Genomic DNA, 14,547 nt, shown 5'->3' on the forward strand with positions numbered 1-14,547 from the left:
GCCAATCCCATGGGAGCCCCAGCCAAGGGGCATCTCTTAGGCCAAGCTTGGAGAACACAGTGTCTGCTGCCTTCATGTTGCCTGGGTTACCAGGCGACTCAGCCACTCACAGCACAATGACCTGCGACTCAATTAGAGAAATGCCATTTTGAGTTCCATAGGAAAAATAAGGCTTTATTTTTAAAAACTAAACATAACTTCACTTTTTTTCTGAATATAAGAGTAATAATGGCTGCTTACTTGAAAAAATCTACACAATACAGAAAAATTAGGAAGAAGGCAAATCTCATCTGTCATACTACATGCAGAGTAGCAGACATTTTTCTATGTCTTTTTATGCACATATTTATATTTTTAGACCCAAGAGGCTATGTGGGACATTAGGAGTGCAACCCAGAGCAGAACCATACAACTGCCGGTTCTAGCCTTTGTACAATGTAAATCACAGGTTTCAAACATATCATTGCCTCCTGACTGATCTCTCTGCCTCTGCTTGGTTTCTACTTCAGCCTAACTTCCACAATGCTGCCAGAGCAATGTCCTATGCTAGGGTCCTGAGTGCATTGTCCTCTCGCTCAAAATCAGCAATGGTTTCCTACCCTTGGCAAGACAAATTTCAAATTTTAAAATCTGCTATTCAAGAAGCCGGGCACAGTGGCTCATGCCTATAATTCCAGCACTTTGTGAGGCCAAGGTGGGCGGATCAGTTGAGGTCAGGAGCCCTGGACGACATGGTGAAACCCCGTATGTACTAAAAATACAAAAATTAGCTGGGCATGGTGGCACAAGCCTGTAATCCAGGTACTCTGAAGATTGAGGCAGGAGAATTGCTTGAACCCGGGACGCGGAGGTTGCAGTGAGCCTAGATTGCTCCACTGCACTCCAGCCTGGGTGATAGAGTGAGACTCTGTCTGAAAAAAAAAAAAAAAAAAAAAAAAAATCTGCTATTCAAGATCTTTCCATTGCCCCTAAACTGCCTTAGTAGGTCTGTGTCCCAGGAGACCCCACTGCACTCTCCATGAACCTTCTCTCAGTTTCCTATTCTCAACATAAGCCTTTGGATGTGGTACCTTTGCTCACCTCCTCCTCAAAGCCTTACTTAGTTCCAAATCCGTTTGTTTTTATGTCTCTCTTGAGGACAGCAACTTCACCTCTTTGTCTTTGTGTCTGTCATGCTTTACCCAGACCAGCCATGACCTAGTCAGCATTTGATCAGATTGAGTGAGATCCTTGGGTTTGGGGAATCAAGACAAGGGAAATGGGGAGGCAGCCTAACATTGTGGCCAAGAGCATGGACTCTGGCACCTAACAGGTTGACCCACATCCTACCTTCAGCACTTGCTTGCTGTGTGGCCTTGGGCAAGTCACTTACCTTACCTGAGCTGCATCACCTTGTGTGTAAGTAGGGATTATAAGTACTCATAATTCAATGAGTGAATGTGCATAAAGAACCCAGAACAGTGCCAGGTGTATAGTAGATCAGCCCTGTGTAAGTGTTATTTGCTAGTGTTATTGTTACTACTACTAGAGTTGTTTGATAGCTGTCTAAACACCATCTGCAATACAGCACTCTCTGCAGATCAGGAGTTACTGTGCACTGGGCACTGTGTGAAGTATTTTCATACATGGCCCCTTTCAATCCTCACTCGACCCCATGGGATCAGTTCTCTTATTATCCTATTTTACAGATGAGAAAACATGGACATAGAAAGCTTTTCTTACTTGGCCAAGGTCACCTCTCTTGGCCTCGGTTCTTCCATGGTCTGGGCAGCAAGGGTGGGCGGCAGGGAGCCTTGGCAAAAGCAGCTAAGAAAACCAGCCTCGTGTGTCTTCAACAAACAGGTCCCAGCACCAGCTCCATGCCTGGCACACTTGATGGGTACTTAATGCTTTTCTACCAAGTGAATGAACAATGCTAAGCAATTGACCAAAAGAGAAATGCACATGGAAGACCCCTGAGCACAAGGACTGGGTTGGCACAAAATTAGCCGGGCATGGCAGCACACGCCTGTAATCCCAGCTACTCGGGAGGCTGAGGCAGGAGAATTGCTTGAACTCAGGAAATGGAGGTTGCAGTGAGCTGAGATCGTGCCATCGTACTTCCAGCCTGGGCGACAGAATGAGACTCCGTCAAAAAAAAAAAAAAAAAAAAAAGTACTGAATTACTGGTACTGAAATTTGCAGACCCATCTTTGTTAAAAAGTGGTAACTGATAAAAACAATAAGTGAACTTTGAGGAAGGTGAGTTCTTGCTTTGAAAGTGAACTTGGTTACAGAAGTTGTGCGGAAGTTGAGGCTTAGGCTGCTTCTAAAAGATAGCAAAGATGTTGATGGCTAGAGGGTATCAGAGGAGAAGAATGTGTCATTTGTGAGTAATTTATTTTTGATCTGGAGCAAGGTATTCATTAGTTGAGTACTGTACTTACTTTTGGTCTCCTGGTGTCCCTTTATTCTGTTGCCATGCTCAAGAAGGTTTAATAGAAATTTAATGAGTATTCATACACTAACATTACCAAATACAAGTGATAAGATGTAAACAAGTAACTAAAGATTTTTAACTATTCATAATTACCTTTCTTTTTCATTTCAGTTCTTTTCAAACATCTGGATAATAGTAGAAATGTAATTTATTCACTAGGGCTATTCCTAGAATGTCACGGAATTCCAGTATCAAGAATTTTAAGTTATGCTTTTGCTAAATTTGTTTTTTTAAATCTTCATTTGTTACTCAGTATAGATTTGTGCTAACTATAATACGTTGGCAAGCCTGAAATTAGCTGGGCGTGGTAGCAGGGGCCTGTTATCCCAGCTACCTGGAAGGCTGAGGCAGGAGAATCACTTGAACCCAGGAGGCGGAGGTTGAAGTCAGCCGAGCTCCCGCCACTGCACTCCAACCTGGGGGACAGAGAAAAAAAAAAAATTGTAAGCCTGAGAGTGTGGTTACAACTTGTAAATTACAAGATAGTCTGTTTACTTTCCCTCCCTAGGAGAACTGACATCCCAGACTTAAATGTTAAGTGGCTATACAGGTAACAAGCAATTAAGAGTTAGGTCTGGTCTAAGGTAACAGGGATGATAGATCGTAGAGGGTAGATGTTTAAACATTCACATTCAAAAAATAAGAACCTGGGCCAGCCAAACAACTGCGGGGGGATATTTGCTTACCAGCAATCAGTTTGAGACCCTTCATCATAAGTCATTGTCTTTTTAAAATCTTTATTAACTTCAGCTTTTCAATGAGCTATTAAAATTTTAAATGAATAACTTGTTTTATTAAGTTTGTAATCCCTTTTGAGATGACTGGAAAAAGTCACATCTACTTTAAAACACAGAGAGAATTGTGAAAGTATTTATTCAACCATTCATTCATCAACAAAGTCGAGCATCAATTCCCCTGGGCAAAATGATAAAAATCGCCATATTCTTCCATTTGGAAGACTCACAGATAAGTAGCTCTTATAATACAATGAGATATGTGCTATCTACAGAAACATATAGAATGTGTTTATAAATAAAATTAAGAATTAATATAATTGCCTATAAAGAAAAATTCAAATTTTAAAGCATTTCACTTTGACAGAATATGTAACCAAAGAATACCGCATAGAATTGACTTGAAACTCAAAGTATAGTGTTACTAAACACTAATGTAGACTGTGGCATATTTAGATAATTTTTAATTATAAATGCGATGTTATTTATTTTTAAAAGTCTGTTCACTCAGATATTTGTGTAAGGCTGATTTTTTTCTTTCAGTTTCTAATTATACATTTTAGTAAGATGATTACTGTGAAAATTAAAATAAAATGGCAAACAATTTGGAAATATCATGAATAAAACTTTTAAAATGTAAAAAAAAAAAAAAAAAAAAAAGAAAAACTGAGTTCTACTCTTTCCTCTCCTGTCCTGGGTACCAGCTACCTTACACTTGGCTGTATTCCCTCTAGCACGATAGACTTGGTAACAAGGGACTTTCTGAACCTGAACAGGAAACTGTGGGAACCATGATGGGGAAGATACTGACTGTCAGAGAGTCCAGAGATGTAAATGCCTTCCACTACCACAGGGAGGAAGTCAAAATCTCCAGAGGCTCTGGCAAGAGTTGAGTCAATAGCATGCCTGCCTAGTCCAGCTCCATCCACATGAATGTTCTCCACAAGCTTCAGAGGCAACAGGATAAAAGGGACGCCCAAATGTTTAGGGTGGTGAAAATACTCTGCATGATACTAGAATGGTGGATACAGGTGATTATACATGTGTCCAAACCTACAGAAGGTACAACTCCAAGGGTGAACCCTAATGTAAACTACGGAGGCTGGGTGACCATGATGTTTCAATGTCGGTTCATTAGTTGTGACAAATGCACCACTCCACCACTCTGGTGGGGATGCTGCCAGTCGGGGAGGCTATGCATGTGTGGGGACAGAGTGTATGTGGAAAGCTCTGTACTTGCTGCTCAAATTTGCTGTGAACCTAAAACTGCTCTAAACATTAAAGCCTACTAAAAAAAATGAAGGCCCAATTTGAAAAGGAATTTCAGACACTTGGGAAAAAGAATAATGACGTCTATAAGTCATTCTTTGATAAGAGAGTCGATCAGTCTGGTGTGTCTAGTAAGGTAGCAGAGGGACATTCACAAAGACCAGAGAATACAAAGATGTTAAACAGGGTGAGGAGTCTATGACGTTGGTCAATATAAAAGAAGAAAAAGATCCTAAAAGCATTCCTGAATATTGGTTGATTTAAAAATATATGTTGGAAGGCACAAGAGTTTGATAAAAAATAAAAAACCTTGAGGGGAAGCAGGAATGACCACACGTTGGCCAGCTGATAGCTTACCTGTTTGAAGTTCAGCTTCAACACAATTGTTACAGACGGAATTGTGTTCCCTCAAATTCATAGTTCTTTATGGCCACCCTAGTAAGCTAACACAACAATGAACATTTCCAAAGTAAAGACTAGAAGCAGGCATGTGCCAAGTGAACACTAGCTTTTTTTATTTCTCCTGCTGTGAAAATTGAGATTTGCCAAAGATGCCGAATGAACATGGCTGATTGAGAAGTAATCCCAGTTCCACTAACCTGAGAGACAGCCCAGGCAGGCGGACCTAGCTCCTAATGCTCATTTCCATTTCAGTCTTTCTGAAGTTTCCCAGGGTGAGAAAGTGGAACTCAGGACAATGAATCACCATTGGAGACTCTGCAGTTGCTAGAACTTAATTCACAGGCATTTGAAACCCAGAACTCAGCCTTACTCTTCTCAGGAGACTTTTGGCACCAAAGAGAAGGGCAAATTGAAAGCCCATGCTGGAGAACAGGGCACAGCTATTGCTGAGACTGGGAGTTTGTTTTTAAAGACCTGGCAAGGGTTTCAAACACCCACATGCATAACCAATGAAGCAGGTTGGAGAATCTGAACTATGCTAATTTTACCATAATTACTCATTACTTGAAGTCTTATGCATTTGTGTTTTCTTGGTAGTCTCTTGAAAACACGTTTCAATATGAAACGTATACATATCAAATCACTCCGCTTAGCATTTTAGGCATACAGTTTTGTTTTCCCCCTGAAAGATGTAGAATGCAGCAGGTTCTCTAAAGCACATGTATTCCTTGTTATGTGATTTGGTCCTTTGGAAGTTCTTTTATCATGTAGCTATTAAAGGGTAGCTGTCAGAATTACCCAAACTCTTCACTGAAATGACTTACTTATTTGAGAAAAATGCATGTTAAAAAGCCAAACCAAGTGTGTGTGTGTGTGTATGTGTGTGTGTGTTTCTCCCCTGCACAAAAGTAGAAGGGTTTTCATTTGACTTGTGCCAGCTGCACCTTCATGACTTTGCTATAGGACATGTGACACAGTAACTCTAAGATGGTGCTTGTAAAATTTTAAAATAGTTAACACACAGTGACAAGCTCTCAGGGGAACACATTAAACTCGATTGAATTTTGTAGGGTACAGTGATCTGTACAGAATTATAATCAGAGTGAAGTCATTGTTCACCGTTGCTGCTATTAATAAAATTTGGTGGTAGGAGAGGGAAGAAGAAAGGAAGGGAGGGAAGTGGGTGAGAGAGAGAAAAGGAGAGGGAGAGATTGAGAGAGAGAGAGAGACAGAGAAAGAGAGGGAGGAAGGAAGAGAGAGAGAGATAAGGATAGAGAGAGAGAGAGTGTGTCTCTCCTGATCCTCACTGGCTGATAACTAAATTAGTTGGGTGCGGGGGGGACTGAATCTCGTTCTGTCACCCAGGCTGGAGTGCAGTGGCACCATCTCGTCTCACTGCAACCTCTGCCTCCCAGGTTCAAGTGATTCTCATGCCTCGGCCTCCCTAGCAGCTGGGACTACAGGCAGACGCCACTATGCCTGGCTAATTTTTTGTATTCTTTTTACTAGAGACGGGGTTTTGCCATGTTGGCCAGGCTGGTCTCAAACTTCTAACCACAGTGATCTGCCCGCCTTGGGTTCCCAAAGTGCTGGGATTATAGGCATGAGCCACCATGTCGGGCCTAAATTAGTAGTTATTATCTACTTTCATTTGTGGGATGAAGATGAAACAGAGTCCTTTGGGATTGTGCACTGGGGTAAACCTAACATAGTCTAGCATCAGGAGAGGAGGCTTTCCAGAAAAAGTGTTCCTTAAGTTGAACCTGGAAAGATGAGAGCTATTAGCCAGATGAGAAGTGAAGGTGTGAGGGGGTGGATTGGAAATATTTTCAGGTAGGGAGACTAATCTATACAAAGGTTTATGTTCTCAACTACTGAATTTGTCTTCAGCATTTGCACTTTATTTAACAAATTTATTAATTTGTTAAATTATAACAAATATTTGACAGCAGAGCTGAGGATATTAAAATAAAATGTAATTTTATTTCTTATATGTTGGTGAAGAAGGAGCAGCAACAGAGGCTGGAGCATTATTTACAAATCAGATTATCCGTCTGGAGATTCCCAGTGCAGCAAGTGGGACAGGGACTACTGAATCCCTCAGACTTTAGGCCATAGGCCAATGAACATTTTCTGTAAAAGGTGAAATAATACTTTCAGCTTTGCTGGCCATGCAACCTCTGTTGCAACTACTCAACTCCGTGGTTTGTGAGGGGTCCACAGGGTTCATGATCCCTCATGAACCGCAGAGTTGAGTAGTTGTGACAGAGTTTGCATATATTTACTCAGCCAATATTTACTGATGATATTGATTAGGAGTCTTGGGAAGAGCAATGACAGTTTTTTGGTATTATATCCAGGGACAAAAAGTTGAATTTGGCCCTGTTACTCACTCCTCCTCCCACAAAGTTGTCAAACGGGTCTGCTACAGACAAGTAGAATCACAGATTGGAGATCAGCTCTCATTAAGTAACAGCTGGATTGTCAGGCTTCCCTCTAGGGGCCATCCCTGTCTACAGCTGGAGTGGACAGGCCAGGGAGGACACCATACTTGGAGTAGCGTAACCTTGTCCAGGTTTGGACAAGGCCCAAGAATTCTGTGCTCCTAGCAATCCTATTATTATAGAAGTGCTTCCTGATAAGGGAGGAAGGGTAGGAAGAGGAAAGCTGAGGCAGATAGATGGGGAACGTACTGAAACATTCGGTTCACATCCTCAATAACCTTCATGAAAAATCAGTCATAGGTGCTGGAATCTCCAAACCTCCAAGGGGCTTACAACACTGTGTGCAGGGAAACCTGTAATTCACAGCCTTATTGAGAGCACGTGTCAACGGCCCATAGCAGGGGCCCATTCTGGCTTTTGTACAACCTCAAAGACACACGTGGGTTTTCCATTTTTAAATGGTTGAAAAAAATCAAAAGAAGAACATTATTTCATGGCATCTGAAAACTACATGAAGCTCAAATTTTAGTGTATAAAGTTTTACTGGAACTCAGCCATGCTCGTTCGTTTATGCTTATCTACTCCGCTTTCGAGCTACTGCAGAGTTGAGTAGTGGCAACAGAGGTTGCATGGCCCGCAAAGCGAAAAGTATTATCTCACCTTTTACAGCAAATGTTCATTGGCTTATGGCCTAAAGTCTGAGGGATTCAGTAGCCCCTGTCCCAGTTGCTGCCCTGGGAATCTCCAGACGCATAATATGGTTGGTGCATAATGCCCCGGTCTCTGTTGCTGCTGCCTCCTTCACCAACATACAGTACAAACAAATAAAACTCCATATTATTTTATCATGCTCAGCTCTGCTGCCAAAGCTGTGACAAGCCCAGAAGCAATTTTTCAGGGTTTGGGATGGAGAAGAAGGTGGTCTCTTCTCTTGCGCATCAAGGAATCCTCTTTATTATTTAAGCCAGATTAAGTTTGCTATGGTTTGAATGTTTGTCCCTCCAAACTTCATGCTGAGATTTGATCTTCAATGTGGCAATGTTCAGAGGTGGGGTCTACTGGGAGGTGTTTGGGTCATGGGGGTCGATCCCTCATGAGTTAATTACTGTGCTCCCTTGGGGACGGGTGAGTGAGTTCTCACTCTCTTAGTTCCCTTGAGAGCTGGCTGTTCAAAAGAGCCTGGCACCTGTCTGCCTCCCTCCTTGGCTTCCCCTGCTGCCATGTGATCTCTTTGCATACTCTGGCTCCCCTTCCACTTCCACCATGAGTCGAAGCAGCCTGAGGCCCTCACCAGATACAGATGCCCAATCTTGAACTTTCCAGCCACCAGAATTTTGAGCCAAATAAACCTCTTTTCTTTATAAACTGCTCAGGCTCAGGTATTCTGTTACAGCAACACTAAATAGACAAAGACAAAGTTGTTGACTGACTTTGAATTTCTTTAGAAGCAGACCCCGTGACAGAGGATAAGTCCAGGGAGTTCATTTGGGAGGTAATAAACTACCTGAAGGTACAGGAAACACTGATGAAGAAGTGGGAATTGAGTTAGGGATGGCAGGAAGCCAATACAGCGTTATCAGACTGTTATCACTGAAGGAAACTGGGGTTGAAGCCTGCTGGGGAACTAAGGCATACAGTGCAGAATGCACCTCAGACTGATTGTACCTGAGACAGGAGGAGGTTGAGATATTTATCTACTTGTCAGTCATGGGTTCAGGACTGCTCCCAAGAGGACATTGGGCCTGCCCTGAGATGGCAACTGGCACCAGCTGCAGCAGAGATGGGATGGACAGAAAAGAAATTCATACGAAGTTTCAGATGAGCCACTTATTTACAAGGAGGACAGTTTTGAAATTAATTTTTCCTTATAATTTAAGGTACAGTGAAAGGATGCATAAACAGACCTTTTGAAGTATGTGAAAACCATGAACCCACTTTCAGTTTGTTGCACCAACTTCCACAAGTTACAATGTCAGAGGAAACATCAAAATTCCTTTGCATAATTTTACATTTAAAATAAAATTCAGACACCAAGATGGTAACCCCAGTGGATCTTCACAGAGCTTCAAGACAAAGTTTTTGACACTCAACAGAAGGTGAAGCTTACAGACATACCGACCAAACAGCTAAACAGAACAAAAAAGCATGCACATCTTACAGAGATCATGACTTTGGTGTATGAGACTAATCTGTATGAAGGTGTAGGATATATGTATGAAGATGAAGAATGTTTATTCTTCAGTCCAAGGAGGCAGTTCGCAATAAGCTGTTAGAAAGTCAGGAAATAGCAGAACAAAAAAAAAATTAAAGAACTAAAACAGAAAAAAATCCTACCTAGAGCAGAATGTTAAGGAAGCTGAGGGCAACATCTGGGAGATGCTGATGGCACAAAGGGCCCAGTTGGGAGCCTCTGGGGGAAGCTCTTCCTCCTGCCCCTCCTATTTCTGGCAAGGGCAGAGTGGTCTGTGCAGGGAAACAGTCTCTCTTCTGCCCTGATGGATGTTTTATCTGGATGGCCTAGCAATCTCGCATGTTCTACATTATCCTGAGCCCCTCTTGTATCCCAAACCTGAGATTTTTACCCTGGCTTTGCCTCCGCTGCTTAGGACACTCTTTTCTGTTGGTGTGAGTCATGAGCTCCCAGGAAAGGGAAGATGGGAGCCAGGACTGATAGGAGGCTCTGTCTGAGCCTTCCATTAGGGACGCTGGTCAGACCAATAAACGACATCTGTCCCACTCTGCTACATCTGTCTTTCTTGAGCCAAGGGATGGGAATGGAGGGTGAGAGAGGCAGTGGCTATCTTCATCACAGCTCCTGCTCCCTCTGCATTAGAGTCTTTCTTTCCTTGGGGGATGGGATCTTGTCCTCTTATCTTTTCCTTTTCTGGACCTTTGACTAATCCCTTCACCTTCTGGGCCTCTGTGTAGTATACAGATGAGGAAGAAAGAAGACTTACACCCATAGCTGAATTTAAGTGAAAAGAATAGTGGTTCCTTTATAGCAGTCTGCCTACAGATTCTTTTCCCTGCTTTCTCCCATACCTTCTGCATTAGTCCATTTGCACACTGCTATAAAGAGCAGCTCGAGACTGGGTAATTTTTAAAGGAAAGAGGTTTAATTGACTCAGAGTCCCACATGGTTGGGGAGGCCTCAGGAAACTTACAAATCATGGTGGAAGGCAAAGGGGAAGCAAGGCACCTTCTTCACAAGGTGGCAGGAAAGGGAATGACACAGGAGGAACTACCAAACACTTATGAAACCATCAGATCTTGTGAGAACTCACTCACCATCAGGAGAACAGCATCGGGGAAACCGGCCCCATGATCCAATCACCTTCACCTGGTGTCTCTTCCTTGACACATGGGATTATGGGGATTACAATTTAAGATGAGATTTTGGGTGGAGGCACAGACAAACCATATCACATTCCAAAAGAAAGTTCAACAATAAGCAGAACTTCCAAGACTCTCTCCCTTTGGCCAATATCATAAGATGGACACTGTAACAGTGAGACTTAGGGGCAGAGGAGTGCCGGAGCTGGCCTATACCCACTCAGGAGGGCTGATTGTTCAATTTTCATGAATTTTGTTGCAAGCCACTTGTTAAAAACAGCCATTATAAAAATTATCTAAATTTGAAAATCATGTTAAAAACAAGGATAATGAATGTTCAAAGCTCAAATAAAAATTCAGACTTACACAGAACTGATATGAAGAGTTACATTTTTTGGAAAAAGTTTTCTGTAAGTCATCACTTCTAGACATGCTAAAATTTATATAATAAAATATTTTTTCAGATTTATTCCAATGCTATAAAACATGTTTAGCATTTCAGTAACAGTTTTATTAGCAGAAAATTCTTCCAAAATTTAAAATTATTAAAATTATCCACAACTTTGCAGGTTATAAAACTGTTTGATATCACATTCAATTATATTGATCAATAATGAAGTTGCAAAAAGCATAAATTTTGATACCTAATAAATTTATGGAAGAATGAATTAGAGAAATTTCATAATAAATCAAGGTGTCACATTAAGAAAGTATTATTGTTTACTGTATCATATAAAATTATATATTACACATTGAATTATATACAAATATAAAATTATGACACCAATATTTTCTTGCAATTTGTAGGTTTATGTTGTTATTCATGATAACTACTACTCTGATTACATTTTGTCAGTAATATAATATTTTTAAAGGAAAATGTATTGTTTTAGTATATTTAACTTAGCCATACTTTTTTTTCTGCTTTTTGAACAAAATGTTTCACGTTTTCATTTTGCATTGCCCCCAAAATTATGTAGTTGGCCTTGCCTTTAAAATCATGGTTTCTTCTAAGTAATATGACTGAAATGTCAAGATCCAGGCTCTGGACTGTCTGCAGAGCCCTCTCTTGTTCTTGAGGTCATTCAAAATCAAGAGCCTTCTGAGTTACACGATTAACGGATCAGCACCATATTCCCAAATGTGGCTTGTGCTGTCTTCAAAATCCAGAGAAACCTTCCATGAGCTGTACTTCTTTCATAGTGGTAGGAGGTGGAAGATGAAATAACATATCCTTTATTTTGTAGGGGATACTCTGGAATGTCCCCAGACCACTGGCTCACTATAATCTCAGTCCCAAATCTTTGTAGGGTTTATCTCCCACCTTCTGTCCTGCATGTGTTTTAATAAGGCATCTCGAAGACTTGCCACTTTATGATTACTAATTTTAGTTAACATGATATTATCAATATAAGGGGCCAGACTGATGTCATATAGAATGTTTAGACAAAGATTAAGGTTCTTTTAGACTACACAGGGATAGAGGAGAGTAGAGCTAACGTAGCCCTTGGGCAAGATGGTGAGTTACCTGCATAGTCAAGGTGAATGAACTGCATCTTCTTCGTCTTCCCAAAGGAGATTGAAAATAAGGTGTTTGCAGTATACCAAGAGTCAAAGGCTGTGATAATTTGCTGTCATAAAATACCACCATCTGGTACTGCAACTGCAAACTGGGGCTACCACTTGGCTAAATTATCTGACATAGTCCATTTAGTGTTTGGTTTTTTCCAGGGGTTAGATTGATGAATTAAAGGAGGATATGATGAAATCACCACACTGTTCTTTCTTTTTGAGTCTCTAAGGGTGGTTCCAAGCCCTTGCGTTACACTTGTGTCTTAGTTTATTTCCTGCTTCTATAACATAATACCATAGACTGGGTAATTTGTAAAGACAAGAAACATTTCTCACAGTTCTGGAGACTGGGAAGTTCAAGAGCATCACACTAGTATCTGATGGGGCCGTTCGATGGCAGAAGGCATAGCAAGGTGAAGAAACATGTGCATGAGGCAGGGAGAGAAGTGTGCCAAACTCATCATTTTTACCAGGACTCCTGCAATAACCAACCCACTCCTGTGATAACACCATTAATCCCTTCATGAGGGCTCTGCCTCTTAAAGGCCCCACCTCTTAATATGGTTACTGTGACAATTGAATCTCATCATAAGTTTGGAGGGAACATTCAAACCATAGAAACCTAGGATGTGGTATTGCTCTGGAATGGTGGTCACCTTCAGGGGTGTTTACTTCATCTTTCCTACTATAATGGCTCTTACTCCACAGGTCAAAGAACAAATGTCAGAGGGGGCTAGAGAAATTGTCACAGTATGGGTCCTGATAAACTTAGTCCTGGAGTCCATTTGTCATCTAGCCTCAGTAAGTCCTTATTTAACTGAGGGGGCCCATGATTGTGTTTTGGGTCTTATAGCAGTGACAACTCAGACTCTGTGATCAAGCCATCAGAATATCTGACTATTTCCATTCCTCCAAATGTGCAGGAACTCCAATAAATGGGTATGGGTCCCTTTGGGGAAGGGTTGGGAGAATCACTATGTTATATGCTTGCTGTGGCTTACAGGACTCTTCCTCTCCCTTAAGTGATTAAATCTGGGCCTGAGGTTCCAGACACCAGTCTGGGAACTGGGTATCAGACTATGATCATCCATTGTGGTAGGTGACATCATCAACATTTGGCTCTCTTGCTCTTGATCACTTTTGATTGTAAAGGTCAAGCAATATCCTTATCAACTGCACATCTAAGAGCTCTTAGGAATCATGGGATATATTAACCACAGTCTCAGATTCGTGTCTGTCAGGCCCCTGTTTGCCATGCTGCCTTTATGCCATTATAGTAGTCATGGCTGCCTTGTTGCCACAAAGCCTCCACTATTCTGGAATCCTATTTTACTTCTTGGAACTAGGAATCCCAGTCCCATAATGATATCGCTACCACCAATCCTGGCCTTCAGAATATAAACCACTTTGGAGCTTTTCCGTGAAGCCAGTACCCCCATCACTATCACATTCTTTACTGTTTTAATGAAGAGCATCTTCTTGGACTCCCTGGAAACATTGTCAGCGGGCTATGTTATTCTATGTCATCCTTTGGAGTAAGCTTATCTCCCTGAGTTGAAGCACATAGTAAATACATCTTATCTAGTTTTTAAAAACATTTATTTATTTATTTATTTATTAGAGACAAGTTCTCACCGTCTCCCAGGCTGGAGCACAGTGGTCCCATCATGGCTCACTGCAGCCTCGAATTCCTAGGCTCATGTGATCTTCCTTCCTCAGTCTCCTGAGTAGCTAGGACTACAGGCACAAGTCACCATGCCCAGCTAATATTTTAAATTCTTATTTTTTGTAGAGATGTGGTCTTGTTACGTTGGCAAGGCTGATCTCGAATTCCTGGCCTCAAGCAATCCTTCTTCCTTGGCTTCCTAAAGTGTTGGGATTACAGGCATGAGCCACCATGTCCGGCCAGTCTTATCTCATTTATTTCAGGCCTTCTTTTTTCCGGATTTCAATGAGCCATTCCTGCAGTTTTATTAGGACCAGCTCTAAATGCCTTGCCAGGTCATTGAATTTTGAGTCATGAGAGAGTACCCTTTTATCAATTCATTCTTTCTTATCCAGCCTTGTATATTATGTACCACCATTATCAGTCCAACACCATTCTCATGCATGCTTTCCCAATTCCTGACATATATTCAGGCAGATCCTATGATTCTTTTGGTTAACAATCCCTTTTCTCCAAAATAAGGGACAGTGTTTCCCAGGAGCGTGGTGCCGATACTGGAGCTTAGTTATTGGTCTAGAAGCAGTGAAGGGAGCCAGGTACTGAAGAGGGCAAGCATCCTCTTGCAATCCAAGGCTGTGCACAGTTTCC

The sequence above is a fragment of the Pongo abelii genome, chromosome 3, assembly GCF_028885655.2.
Source record: "Pongo abelii isolate AG06213 chromosome 3, NHGRI_mPonAbe1-v2.0_pri, whole genome shotgun sequence".
Classification (NCBI taxonomy): Eukaryota; Metazoa; Chordata; class Mammalia; order Primates; family Hominidae; genus Pongo; species Pongo abelii.